Source organism: Lissotriton helveticus, chromosome 12, assembly GCF_964261635.1.
Source record: "Lissotriton helveticus chromosome 12, aLisHel1.1, whole genome shotgun sequence".
NCBI classification, from domain to species: domain Eukaryota; kingdom Metazoa; phylum Chordata; class Amphibia; order Caudata; family Salamandridae; genus Lissotriton; species Lissotriton helveticus.
The window spans coordinates 141,745,465-141,759,098 of NC_136073.1; the positions used below are offsets into that span (position 1 = coordinate 141,745,465).

General features: G+C 43.3%; 1 protein-coding gene across 1 annotated transcript in view; it reads right to left on the reverse strand.

Annotated features, from left to right (window-relative positions):
* The window catches only part of LOC144799722 (hydroperoxide isomerase ALOXE3-like), a 446,013-nt gene that overhangs the window by 298,586 nt on the left and 133,793 nt on the right, over positions 1 to 13,634 (reverse strand). The window lies entirely within an intron of this gene.

Below are 13,634 nucleotides of genomic sequence, written 5' to 3' on the forward strand. Positions count from 1 at the left end.
ATAATACAGCACTAGCTTGGTGATATATTCCAGGGATTGCCAGCGGTAATTAAAAGCGCGCTAAGGGCGCTCAGCAATGATTATCGCTGGGGCTTGATAATATGCCCCTCATTCATCTTCAGTCACGAAGACACATCTAGAGCAATGGACATTTTAAAACCAGTCAAGACACCAGGCCCCGATAAAATCCCAGGAGATTTGGACAACCTATATAAATCTAATATCAAATGCAATAGCAGCAGGGGATGAGATACCGGAATCATGGAACAGCGCCGAAATCATCTCGATTCATAAGAAGGATGACATATGTATCCCCTCAAATAACAGGCCAATTAGCATGATTGGTAATCTACAAAAGATCTTTGCACGACAAGATTTGGATAGATTGTTAGATTGGGTTGATTTTAATAACATTATGTCCTCTTTCCAACCTGGATTCCGTCCAAATACTAGTACTACCGATCAAATCTTTAGACTTGCTACGTTATACTGGAAATAGTCACAGTACTTAAACAAAAGTAATATGTTGCGTTTGTAGATCTCACAGCCGCATTTGATCCCATTCTGTGCAACAATCTGTGGCGAGTCTTGACACATATCCAGGCCCCTGGTAATCTGATCCGGCTCATTATTAAACTCCACACTAAGAAATTTGCTCAAGTTCAAAATGGTAGCAAGGGTGAAGTAACAGAGCGCGTCCCTATCAATCGTGGTGTTTGCCAAGGGTGCATTCTTGCACCAACATTATTCACCCCATACTTGAATGATGTAGTGGATGTACTGTTAAATTGTACAAATGATTCCCCTGTCCTGAACAAAAGAGAGGTTCCCATTCTTTTATTTGCAGAGGACTCTCTTCTCATCTCCAAAACACCTATTGGACTCCAGCTCCTAACTGACAAATTTCAAGGATTCTGCATGTCAAGGAGTCTGGAGCTCAACATAAATAATATGAAATGTATTTTGTTTGGGTCGAGTTTGATTAGAAATTCTGTCATCCATGCAGGTGGGGAAGCTCTAGAGGGGGGGGGGGGGGTACACAGCTTCGACTACCTGGGGGTTAAGCTAATGGATAATTTTAATGGGACAGGGTAAAATACCAGGAATGTCATGCTAAGAGAGCACAGATCGAATGCTATTATTAGAGTGTCCAAGCAAACCAGCGCATGCTCTGTTTCAACAGCCCTAGAAGTATATCACACTAAAGCATAGGGTGCCATGCTTTACAGCACCGAGAATTGAGGCTACATAGACGCCCACTTACTATCTATTGCCTGAAAATAATTTGTGAGGAAGTTAGTTTCTGTCCACAATAGTACCCCTTTAATTCCACTATATTTGATTTAACATAAAGAGAATCACTGATCTGGGAGCGCTCAAACCCCTTATGCATTGGGTCTGCCTTTGTTCCAAGCCAAAGTTAAGTGATTACAGAGATGCGCTTACATATTTACTAAATGTAAAGGGTACAAAGATAGTACTTTGGTTTAAATTTGTTTCTTATTGGTTTTAAAAGGTTGGGTCTAAATAGGCAATGGGACCTCCCAAATGCAATATTTAGAGCCAACATTAATAGTTTGAAAACTTCCTATTGGGCACACATTTATGAATTCCGCATACACAAAAGATCACTTGGATCGTTGACCAATATGTATCTTGATTTAAAACTTCCATGCTTTGAGCCATTTTTAGACTTAATATTGCCACCCTTAGGCAAAAGTCTGTATGTTCACTTTCGCATAGGTACTTCACAATTAAGATCATTTACCAACATATAGAACAAGGATCTGGCTGCAAGACTTTCTGCAGCCTGTGGTTTGGATTTTGCAACTGACACGCATATAGTGTTTTTCTGCCCAGAATATCTCGAGTCTCTCCACAAATGGAGTTGTCCAATCTGTCGGAATTTGGGCTTGACCACATACCTTGAAGCCCAGAGAATCCTAAAAAGTGATACATTTCCTGTTACTGTTTTTGCCGTCAGTAAGTTTCTACATGCTGTTTGGTACAGACGTAGCAAAATTCTAAAAGAAGCAGCCCTTTGGTATAAGCCTTGTGCCGAACATTCCTCAATTACAAAATAATGTACACTTTTTAGCTCTTAGATTTCCATGAGGTTTTCAGTTCCTAATTTACTTATTTATTTGCATTATGATCTTATAGCCGAACAGTCAGATTTTAAAATCATAAACTGATATGGGCATGTGCCATTTTTTATTCATTCATTTTTTTTAAATAAGATATATTATAAGATACATTGCGCTGTGTGTATATACTTTGATGGTTCATGGCAACTGAAATAAAGTATTATTAGTCCATTCTGACAATCAAGTTCCATATAAACAATGGAAACAGTACTTAAGATTTAATACACAGCAGTGGATACTTTCAGGCATCTGAGCTGGGTATGCAGGAAAGTATTATGGCAACATTAATGGGATAGCAAGAGTGTGCATATAAATATAATCTATATGCTTGCTTCATAGATTTCCCCACAGTCTTTGATGAGGCGGATCAAACTAGGCTGTGGAGAAAGTTGTGTGTGAGTGGGTTATGCCCTGTCCTGTTACAATTTATCATAGAATTGCACAGAAATGCCTGAGTGAGAGTTAACCTGTATGATGGCAATGGCTTATCCCTAAAAATTGTCATGCATAATAGGCTAAAGCAAGGCTATATTCTGGCCCTACTTCTCTTTAGTTTATACATCTCTGAGCTCACTATCATTTTAGTCCATTCTTTTGATGATGCCCCAAAGCTGGAATGAGTTAAAGTTCCTTTTCTAGCACATGCAGATGATCTAGTACTTTTTCAACCACTCAGAAAGGCTTACAAAGTGCAACTGAACAGAAAGCAAGCTTTTAAGGTAGTAAATAATCTCCACCTTAATTTTAATTAAAAAAAGTAATCTCCTTTGGCCGGTGGAGTTCTAATTTCATCTACAGAACAGATGTTATCAAGGTGACAGATGTTCAAAATATACATACCTGGGAGTCACGACTGACAAAAGTTTAAATTAGAAAAGCCATGTTGAAAGGTTAAGAAGCAGAGTTGTAAGTGATATTAAGGGGACATTTTTTTCCAAGTGGTGAATGGGAGGGTGGAGAAACTGGTCCTATTTTATTTGCCTCAAAAGCTAAGATTATCTCAGTCCTTCTATATGGTCCTTAGTCAGGAGTTGTAAAATAATTCAAACACTGGATACCATTTTATTGAATCCCATCAGGAAGAATTTTAAATTTAAGGCAGTCAACATCACAGTACTACTTATGCTTAGAATTTGGTCTACTTCTTTGATTGCCAAGGCTGATATTATTGTAAATAATGATTTCATAGATTGCAAGTTGGCAGGGATTGACACATTGAAAGTAATCAGTTACAACGCCTTGGCTATGAACATGTCTGAGGCATTGTTGAGTAAATTCAATCATAGGCTACTGTCAAAATATAATCTTCCAGCATAGGGGTTTTTATTAAACATGCCCAGACCAAATCGAAAGGTAGAGATAAAAATGTCTTTAAAGCAGAATGTCTGCTCAATTATATGGAAGTTTCAGGAAAAAACAAGTATAATAAATATACTGTAGAAACATACCTGTTCAAGTTATGAGGATTATAATCTGTGAAATGGATGTTTACATTCCCGTTAGGAGTCTGCATCTACCTTTTAAGGACTTTGATGGCTCTCGGAGTTCAGAGGGTCAAACATACAGCATATGTAGGATGTGTAAATTGGTCAAGGAGTCCATTGAACATGTTATATGTTTATGTCCATCCTGATAGAGGCCCGGGAAAAATGACCTCAAACCCATTCTTGAGGATGAAGATGTTAGAACAATTTCAGAGTTGTTATTATTCTGTTTTAAAGGCAAAATAGCAAAGTATGTGGCTCAAATGGTAAAATTCCTTAGTTAGGTTCTGAAACTGAAGGAAAAAGGCTTTTGGACTACTGACACCAGCCGATATTGATGTACCAGTTTTAACTTTTATATCTGGTGGCTCTGTTTTAACGTAAATATACTAAAGGTACTTTTATTATGTGGTGATTTTATTTATGTAACATATTGTACACATTTTTTACCGAAACTATACATTTTTCAATCAATCAGATTCTCTGTTATCTTTAAGGCAGACTACCAAATAGTAAATAATTTCCGCTATTTAGCCAGCAAGTGTGTAAATAGCAGAGAAAATTTACTATTTACTCTGCAGCCACCTTCATAGCTGCCACTTTTCAACATTTGATCAATTAACGCAATTGGGAACAAGAGTCTATTTACCGTGGGAAATGGGCATTAATATCTATACCATTTTTGTAATAATGACATGGTATAATTAATGGAGCTAAATTAATGTATTCTTAACACAAGGAGAGCCATGCATGAACTGGTGCTAATGGGCTTTGAACCTTCTTACCCAGCATTCATTTAACACAATGCGCTGAGGAAGCACACACTGGAGAAGCCAGTGCACACCAAACCAAGGAAGGAAGGACCAGGGATGGGGTAGGGTATTAGAATAAATCAAAGTAGTTACCATTATTACAGAATACTACAAATCTATTAGGGGCTTTTGTGCATAGAGGAACTCAAGCCCATAGATTCACAATTTAGAGAATTTACAAAAGGGAAAAAGAAGCTCCTGTAAGAATTTGATAGCCTGAAATCCTGAACTTAAAAAAATAGCAAACAATAACGTTCTATATTGATAAATATATAGCATTTAGCACAGTGCTGCCTCTGCAATAAGTCATAAAACACATAGTGGGTAGTTTTAGGGTGCTGTGCTAAGGAGCTATGAATTGACTTTTATGTGTGTTTGAATTATTCTATTGGAGGCTATATTTTCAAAAAATCCTTTGTGGGCTACAACCTGTAAAATGAATGCTGTCAACATTTTGACTTGTAAATTGGTATTCTAAGGCTATTTTCTGGACTTGGATGCACTGCTGTAACATGTGTAGAAGAAATACACTGGCACCGATTCACCAAAGACCTCTTTGAGACGGTGTGATAGCTCTCGTGTGGACTAACTTACTATGTGACAGGATTTCTTAAGCTTCACAGAAGCACTTGAGAAAGTAGTTAAGATTCTTTCAGCCTTGTAAATGTTAAAGGAAGAAACAAACCAGCAAAATGTAAATTATGTTATGGTATATTATGTTATGTTACTGATATTTATATAGCACTCAGCTGCCCCAGCTAAGGGGTGTACCAGCTCTGTATCAAACCAGCAGGGTCAGGTTGCTACTGACATTCGGGCAGACCCGAAAATACAGACTGAGTGTCTAGTCTAAAGGAAAGAGGTAAGTCTTGCTGGCTTTCCTAAATGTCAGCAGATCATTTAATCCACGTAGCCAGGACGGCAGGGAATTCCATAGTTTAGCAGCCATGTAGTGGAAGGAGCGTCTGCCCGTCCTGGAGCGTTTCACCCGTGGAACCGCTACCAGGTCCTGTCCTTCTGACCTCAGGGCACGTGAGGGGACATAAGGAGTGAGTAGCGAGCGGATCATAGGTGGAGTTTCAAGTTTTAGGATTTTAAATGATAGACAAAGAGCCTTAAATTGGATCCGATTAGCCACTGGCAACCAGTGGAGTTTGCTCAAGGTACTCACTACCGGGTGAGAACGGGGTATTCCAACCAAGATTCTGCACCCGCTGCAATCTTCTCATCTCTGTTTGGTTTACTCCCAGCAGCAAGGAGCTGGCATAATCCAAGCGGGAGAGGATGGTAGATTGAACTATGAGCTGGCGGGTGAAAGGATTAAAGAATTTCAAGATAGGTTTGAGATTCCGTAGGATCCCAAAACATGTAGCTGCTGTTTTCTTGGTGTGGGTGCTGAAACTAAGAGAGGAGTCTAACCAGACCCGTAGATTTTTTACTTCAGTTTTAGGATCAGGGACGTTCCCCAGGGTACTAGGCCACCATTTTTCACCCCAGGCAGACACATTTTTTCCCACTATTAAGACCTCAGTCTTGCTAGCATTAAGCTGTAGAAAATTCAGCGTCATCCAGTTAGCCACAGCCGAAAGGCCATTCCTAAACCTGGTTGCATTAAGAACGGTATCCTCTGTTAGGGCCACCACTAGCTTTGTGTTGTCAGCATATGAGACCATTGAAAGCTCCCATAGCTTAGCGACCGCAGCCAGTGGCTGTACGTAAAGATTGAATAATGTAGGGCTAAGTGCCGAGCCCTGAGGGACACCTTGCTCAATTACTTGTTCCTTGGAAAGGAACGGGGGGTGGAAACCCGAAAGGATCTTCCAGTAAGGAAGGCTCTAAACCATTCCAGGGCACGGCCTCCAACCCCCGCTTCCTCCAGACGATGCAGCAGGATCGAATGTGAGACCGTGTCGAAGGCGGCGCTCAGGTCCACCAGGATCAGCGCCGCCGTTTGACCAGAGTCTAACAAGGTCCGAAGATGTTCTTCTGTCATGCTTAGGAGTGCCGTCTCGGTACTGTGACCAGCTCGGAAGCCGTGCTGTGAGGCATCCAGGATATTGTTGGATTGAAGAAAGCTGGTAAGAATATTATTAGCATGGGCTTCTGTTATCTTGGCCGGCCAAGGGAGCAAGGAGATAGTCCTGAAGTTCTCGGGTTTAGTGGGATCTAACGTCGTTTTTTTAATAATGGGTGTGACCCAGGCCGGTTTCCATCTCGGTGGTATCACAGCTGATTTAAAGGAAGAATTAATAATCTGACGGAGAGGTTCAAATACAAGCGTGGATGCTTCCCTAAATTGTGCTGGTTTTAATGGGTCAGCGGGAGAGCCGGATTTGATTTTTCCACATAGTTTAGTAAAACCCACATGAGAGATTTCAGGAATTATCATAAGTTTAATGGTAGGCTCGAGACTGAGAGGGGTTAACTCAGACCTCGGAGAGGTAGGTAGAGGATTAGATAAGAAGGATCTGTATATAGTGCGTACTTTCTCTACGAAGAAGGAAGCCAATTCTTCGCAGTGCGTTTCAGAGGCAATTGCCTGTGTCGACGCCTTTTTTGCACTAAGGTCTTTCAGAATTTGAAAAATGCATTTAGACGGATTCGAGCTAAGCCTGATCTCCTCCGCATAGTAGGCAGCTCCTGCCTTACAGTTAGCTCTGTGATATTTTTTTTGAGCGGATAAATATAGCCTTTTCAATTCGAGGTCATGGGTTTTCCTCCATTTTCTTTCCGATTTTTTACAGGATTTCCTTAGGGTCTTTAGGAAATCGTTGTACCATGGGTTAGACTCACGGGGGTGGCTTTTGGACCAGCAGGCCGGGATCAAAGCGTCCAAGGCCCGAGTTAGCCAGTCACAGAACCTCTCATACCCGGTCTCGGTGTCATCACAGGGGATGAGAGGGTCAGCTCTGAGCAAGGCATGGAAATCATCCAGGCGCAGTTTCCGCCAGGGGCGCTTGTATATTGGACGCCCAGCCAGCATAACTGAGGTCCCTTTTACAGGTAGTGACATGCCGACAGCATATGATCGGACCAGGGAACCTAGGTGGGGGTATCCACTACCGCCGCTTCCATGTTCGTGAAAATGGGATCTAACAGATGGACTCCTCTATGGGTGGGACTCGTGACTAGTTGATGCAGTTGAAATGCTGCTAAATCTGCGAGAAGGTCATTAATCTTTTTATCGGTGGTAAGATCAAAGTGAAGATTCAAATCTCCGAAAATACTAAAATTTGCAGTACCTATTGCCAATGAGCCCACTGTTTCTAGAAGAGCAGACATAAAGCCGCCGTCTTGTCCGGGGGGCCTGTACACCAATAGTCCAGAAAGAGTCATATGCGGATCTATCTGGATGCTTAAACGGGCCGCTTCGCATCCTGAGATGTTAATTTTGGTGAAGAGGCAGGGGTAGCGAGAGTTGACAACCACAGCTATACCCCCTCCTCTTGATGGCCTATTCACGGTATGCACGGAGTAGCCAGATGGTATGGTCCGGTTTATTGTCCTCAATGAGGTCGTGTATTTCGACAAAATGTTTAGCTAAGGATCTACTGTTCAGCTGGAAAATAGTCAACTGTTGTTTATAGCAGGTGACTTTGGGGGACGTAAGTGTCATTGGTTTAGGTAATGAGAATCTGCCACATCCACACTGAAAAGGGCCTTCCAGGGGGTGAAGTGGGGTCTGGTTACATTTGGTCCCTAGTATGTTAAGATCTAGGAGGGTATCCCTAGAATAGGCATGTCCTGCCAGTACGTCCTGGCCAGCATTTCTGGTGAGAGACGACGAACTGGCACAGACGGGCGCAGACAAGCTTGCCTTTGGCGCGCCTTTGGCGCACCGCCGGCGTGCCCGCTGCGCGCGTCCGCTGCGCGCTTGAAGGGACATGACTTTTATCTTATGGACCGTCTGACTTGCCTCATGTGTAACCCGGAAGTCTAGTCACTTCTGTAGTGTACCGCGAGTCCGTCTTCCCTCCACAGCAATCCGACCTAAAGTTGGCGGTGGACCGGGGAAGCGGCAATCAGGTGAGCAAAGTTTAAAAAGGATTGTTTTTAAAATAGTACAGTGTTACACAATATCATCACTGACTGTAGCCCTTCTCGCCAGCAGCGTGACCGTGTTCCTTGCTTTGTAGATCAAGCAAGAGAATCGGAAATAGCCCCTTAAATACTCCAGGCCAAAAAAGCTAGATCACTGACTTGCCTCGTGTGTAACCCGGAAGTCTAGTCACTTCCGTAGTGTACCGCGAGTCCGTCTTCCCTCCACAGCAATCCGACCTAAAGTCGGCGGTGGACCGGGGAAGCAGCAATCAGGTGAGCAAAGTTTAAAAAGGATTGTTTTTAAAATAGCACAGTGTTACACAATATCATCACTGACTGTAGCCCTTCGTGCCAGCAGCGTGACCGCGTTCCTTGCTTTGTAGATCAAGCAAGAGAACCGGAAATAGCCCCTTAAATACTCCAGCCCAAAAAAGCTAGACTGCTGACTTGCCTCGTGTGTAACCCGGAAGTCTAGTCACTTCCGTAGTGTACCGCGAGTCCGTCTTCCCTCCACAGCAATCCGACCTAAAGTCGGCGGTGGACCGGGGAAGCGGCAATCAGGTGAGCAAAGTTTAAAAAGGATTGTTTTTAAAATAGCACAGTGTTACACAATATCATCACTGACTGTAGCCCTTCGCGCCAGCAGCGTGACCGCGTTCCTTGCTTTGTAGATCAATCAAGAGAACCGGAAATAGCCCCTTAAATACTCCAGCCCAAAAAAGCTAGACTGCTGACTTGCCTCGTGTGTAACCCGGAAGCCTAGTCACTTCCGTAGTGTACCACGAGTCCGTCTTCCCTCCACAGCAATCCGACCTACAGTCGGCGGTGGACCGGGGAAGCGGCAATCAGGTGAGCAAAGTTTAAAAAGGATTGTTTTTAAAATAGCACAGTGTTACACAATATCATCACTGACTGTAGCCCTTCGCGCCAGCAGCGTGACCGCGTTCCTTGCTTTGTAGATCACATAATTTGGATAATTTAGGGAATTCCGTGTTATGCTTCCTAAGCCATTATGCCACTTTGCAACTTTTTTTGCACGTAATGCATCCTTGTTTTAAAAATAGACATGAGAATGCATTTCTCGAAAAAATATAGCGCAAATGATGGGAGTCCATTTAGCATAATTACATGTAAATTTGGCCAAATTTCACATAATTATGCAAAAATAATTATGCACATTTCACACAACTCAAAAAAAACATAACTTGACACTTACTCTCCTAGAGACTACAAGTTGTGATCTTCTGCAATCCATGTGGGGAGCATCATTCACATTTGCCTGTATTAGTGAAAGTGCTTTAGATTCATTAGAAGCCGTGTTTGTATTTCTTCTAGTGTATTTTGAAATGCAACAATATCACTTGAATTGAGAAGATTTCGGAGGGTTTTGTTCTTTCTATAACATAACAGTTATAACAGTTTTGCTCCAATTGATTATTTAATCTAGGGATCCAGTCTCAATAGGTGCTTGTGAGGATGCCCCTGGAAGCACTCCCGGAACGCACGCCACCCCTTTGAAAAAGCCCCCAGGGGCACATTACAATGCAACCCAGGACGAGAGCGACAGCCAAATCCAGGAAGGTACACCACCAGTAACTGCAGACTTTTCCCTCGTCTCGCAGCCTGGAGGAGGAGGTGATCCGAAAGCAGCCGGCCAGTGGAGAGGCAGGGCGGAACATCGAGACAACCAATCAGAACTGCCAGGAGGAGGTCAACTTCATCAGAGAAGAGAGGCGAAAGGTGTGTCATGGATATCAGCTGCTGGGACGCAGAGAAAGTGGGAGAGCAGAGCGGACACTGAAGGACTCGAGACGAGTGCAGAGGCATTTGCTGACACCGAAGGCATCGGAGGCAGAGACCCAGGGGACCCCGAGGATTGGACCGAGGACTGGTGGATCCCAGAGGAGGCGGTTGAACTGCTGAAACTCAGGAGAGTTGCAGCAGAGAATGGTACATGACCTGGGCAATCTCCCACATCAATTCCATTGCAAAGTTTGCTCGATACCAACTGCGCATTCTTTGGGGAATTCCTCGCTTTTTCCCGGAGCAGGACCTTAAAACCCTGGTGCAATCGCTGGTCCTCTCCAGACTGGACTACTGCTATTCTCTTCTTACTGGCCTCCCCAAATCCCATTTGTCCCCCCTTAGATCTGTTCTCCATTCAGCAGCTCGTTTCATTTATGGGGCCAAAAGAAGCGACCACATCACACCGATGTTATCCACCCTCCGCTGTCTTCCCATCGAGGCTAGAGCTTTCTACAAGACTGCCTGTATCACCCACAAAGCCTTGCACTCCTCCTCTCCTCACTACCTGGCGAATAAACTGAAACTCTCTGGAGGCTCTAGACCATCACGTAATGCAGAAAATCTACTGCTTGAACCTCCCACTTTCAAGAAGGAAAGATTGATGGCCCAATCCTTTTCAGGCAACGCGGTGAGAATCTGAAACTCACTTCCGCCTCAGCTCTGGACCACCACTTCCTCCCAGGCCTTCAAAACGGACCTCAAAGTTCTCCTCCTCCAAAGACACCTCCAAAAGTAATTCACACCCTCTCTATTATCTGAAGGAAGACCTCCCATTACTGAAAACTCTATTCTCCATGACTATGGAAGTGCCTTCCCAGTGTGTTCTTGTGGTTGGAGTGTTTGCCATTTATTGCAGTATTATCCTTGTACCTCTGTTTAGTACTCTTTTGTAACATGCACACGCCACTTTTCTCTTGTAACACACTGTTTGCTACCTCTCACTTGTTGTTTGCCTTTGATACTTGCACAAGTGCCACCATTGCCTACGTAACATTTGTTCTTGTGCCTGAGTGTCTAGCATATATTGCAGTATTTTACCTCTAATTGTACTTTGTTTTCTCTTGTAAACTGCACACTTGTCACTTTTTCCTCCTGTAATGCACTGTTGGCTACCTCATGTATTTTGTTTGCTCACAATTGTCACTTTTACCTCATGTAACTTAACGTCTGCTTTTGTAAGTTGTTCACCTGTAATTTTCTGTTCCTATTGTGAAGCGCTCTGACGCCTTTGTGTAAAGTCCGCGCTATATAACAACGCGTAAATAAATAAATATATAAGTAAATAGGAGACGCAGGGGGGGTGGGTTAGAGGGAGACTCTTGCTTGTAGGCTGGTTTCTTTTTACGTGCCTTCACCTTGCAACATGCTCATTGTGAGTCCAACCCTCACATCCATATAGAGTGATTTGGAGGCTTCCCTAAACACTACCGGTCCCCTGAACTTCCTTTCTTTCTTTTGGTTATTCCCCTCCTCTGTTTTTTCCACGGATTGTCTCCCCCACTCCTTTGGCCAGTCCCTCATGTGGTGTGGTGGAAGTCATATTTGGTCAAGTAGGACCTGCGTACTGACCACTGCTTTCTCCTTTCTTTTTGTGAGAGCTGGAACTTCGGGACCTGACCAGATACCCTCTGAAGCGACGAGGACCCCCTTGACGACCAAGGCCACCGATTCATGTTGGAACCCTCCAGTGTGTGCTACACTCATTTTGCATGTGCTGACGTAACAGGACTATTCTTTCCATTTTTTAACCCTCTATCCTGACCCTGCCCTCCTGCAACCTGCTGGAATCGAACTCTAGTCCCCTGTCCATGCCTCGTCAACAGAACTATTAGTTTGTTTCTTCCCCATCCAACGTGTTTGTGACTCTTATTCATAATATAAATCATAATATAGATCCTATACTGCCTCCTCGCTTCTGCTTCCGACCGTCCCTCCGACACTGCCAATGCCTTTTCAGGATTTTATATAGTTGGCTTGCTTCAGCTGAATATTTAATCACATATCAGATTGATTGCATTGTAGTAGTTTCTAAGCTCATTTTACATCTATTGATGTTCAATAGCTCATTACGCTTAGTCAGTTGCACTCTAGCTAGTGCTCTGTTGATAAATTCATTTGAACACCCTTTCACGTGAATCTATTATATATTATTTCTGCTTTTTATAGACTGATTCTTCAGTTCACAATATTGACTTCATATTGATAGATGGTGGAATTACTAAAAATTCATAAAGATGAAATGCAATCTTTGGGTATACATTTTGTTAGTAAGCTGGTGTATCACAATTGAAAATTATTCAGCATTGTAATTTATTTGAAATAGGAAATGGTTGTCTAATCAAGTTTAGGGCCGGGTGGGGCTGTGCTGTAGTAAGAAGGAAGGAGAAGCTGTGGTCACCATAAGGTAGGTGGTTAATTTGTAAAATTAAAAATGCTGAGGCTCTCCTCAGGAGGCAATGCTAACAGGAGAAATCTGATGGTACAATCTGCCTCCTGACTAGAACCCTGGCTCTTATTATTCTGGAGAGGACTTGGCCTCATGGCTAGGGCTGCCGATTTCAGCGCTAGGGAACCGGGTATGTGTCTCGGCGTGGCTCAACATCCTTTGATTTGGGAAAAATCATGTGCCTTCCAAATGAGTGTGTCCTTAACTAGTGCTATAAGGGCCGGTGCTGAGGATTAGGTGCCGGTGCTGAGCACCGGAAAGCACCGGCTCAAAGTAAGCACCGTGCGTATCACAGTTTGGCTGGCCGTCTTAGGCCAGCCAAACCATCATGTGCACTGAGCATTTTTCCACCTGGCTGCATTGCACAGCAGGTGGAGAACAATCCCTGGATCCCAGGCACTGTCTGCGCAGCAAACCAGGCTTTTCAGATGAATCACAACGCTGCTATCATGATGGTAATACTATTGATATTATTATTATTAGCAGGGGGTATGGGGGAGGAAAAATATAAAAAATCATTTACCTGCTGGCTGCCGCCTCTCCTCTGTCTTCTTCTGTTCCTGAGTCCTGGCAGCACACAGGCTCCCAGACTACTCTAAGCCAATCATGAATCTGCTGTCATGCTGGCAAGAATATTAAGTCCCAACTAGTATGGCCATCTTAATTTAAAACTCTCACAGGGAGACATGCAAGCCAGGTAGACTCTATACATACCCGTGCATATTGAACTGATATCTCGGATACTAACTGAGGTGTCAACTTGTAACGTTTAGCACAGTGAGTCACATCTGTGGGAATCATATATTTGATGAGTAATAACTGGGAAGTAGAGACAGAGTCCCTAGTAGCAACGGTGTGCTTGAGAGTGGGGCAAAGGACACTTGCAGCCAAGCACATC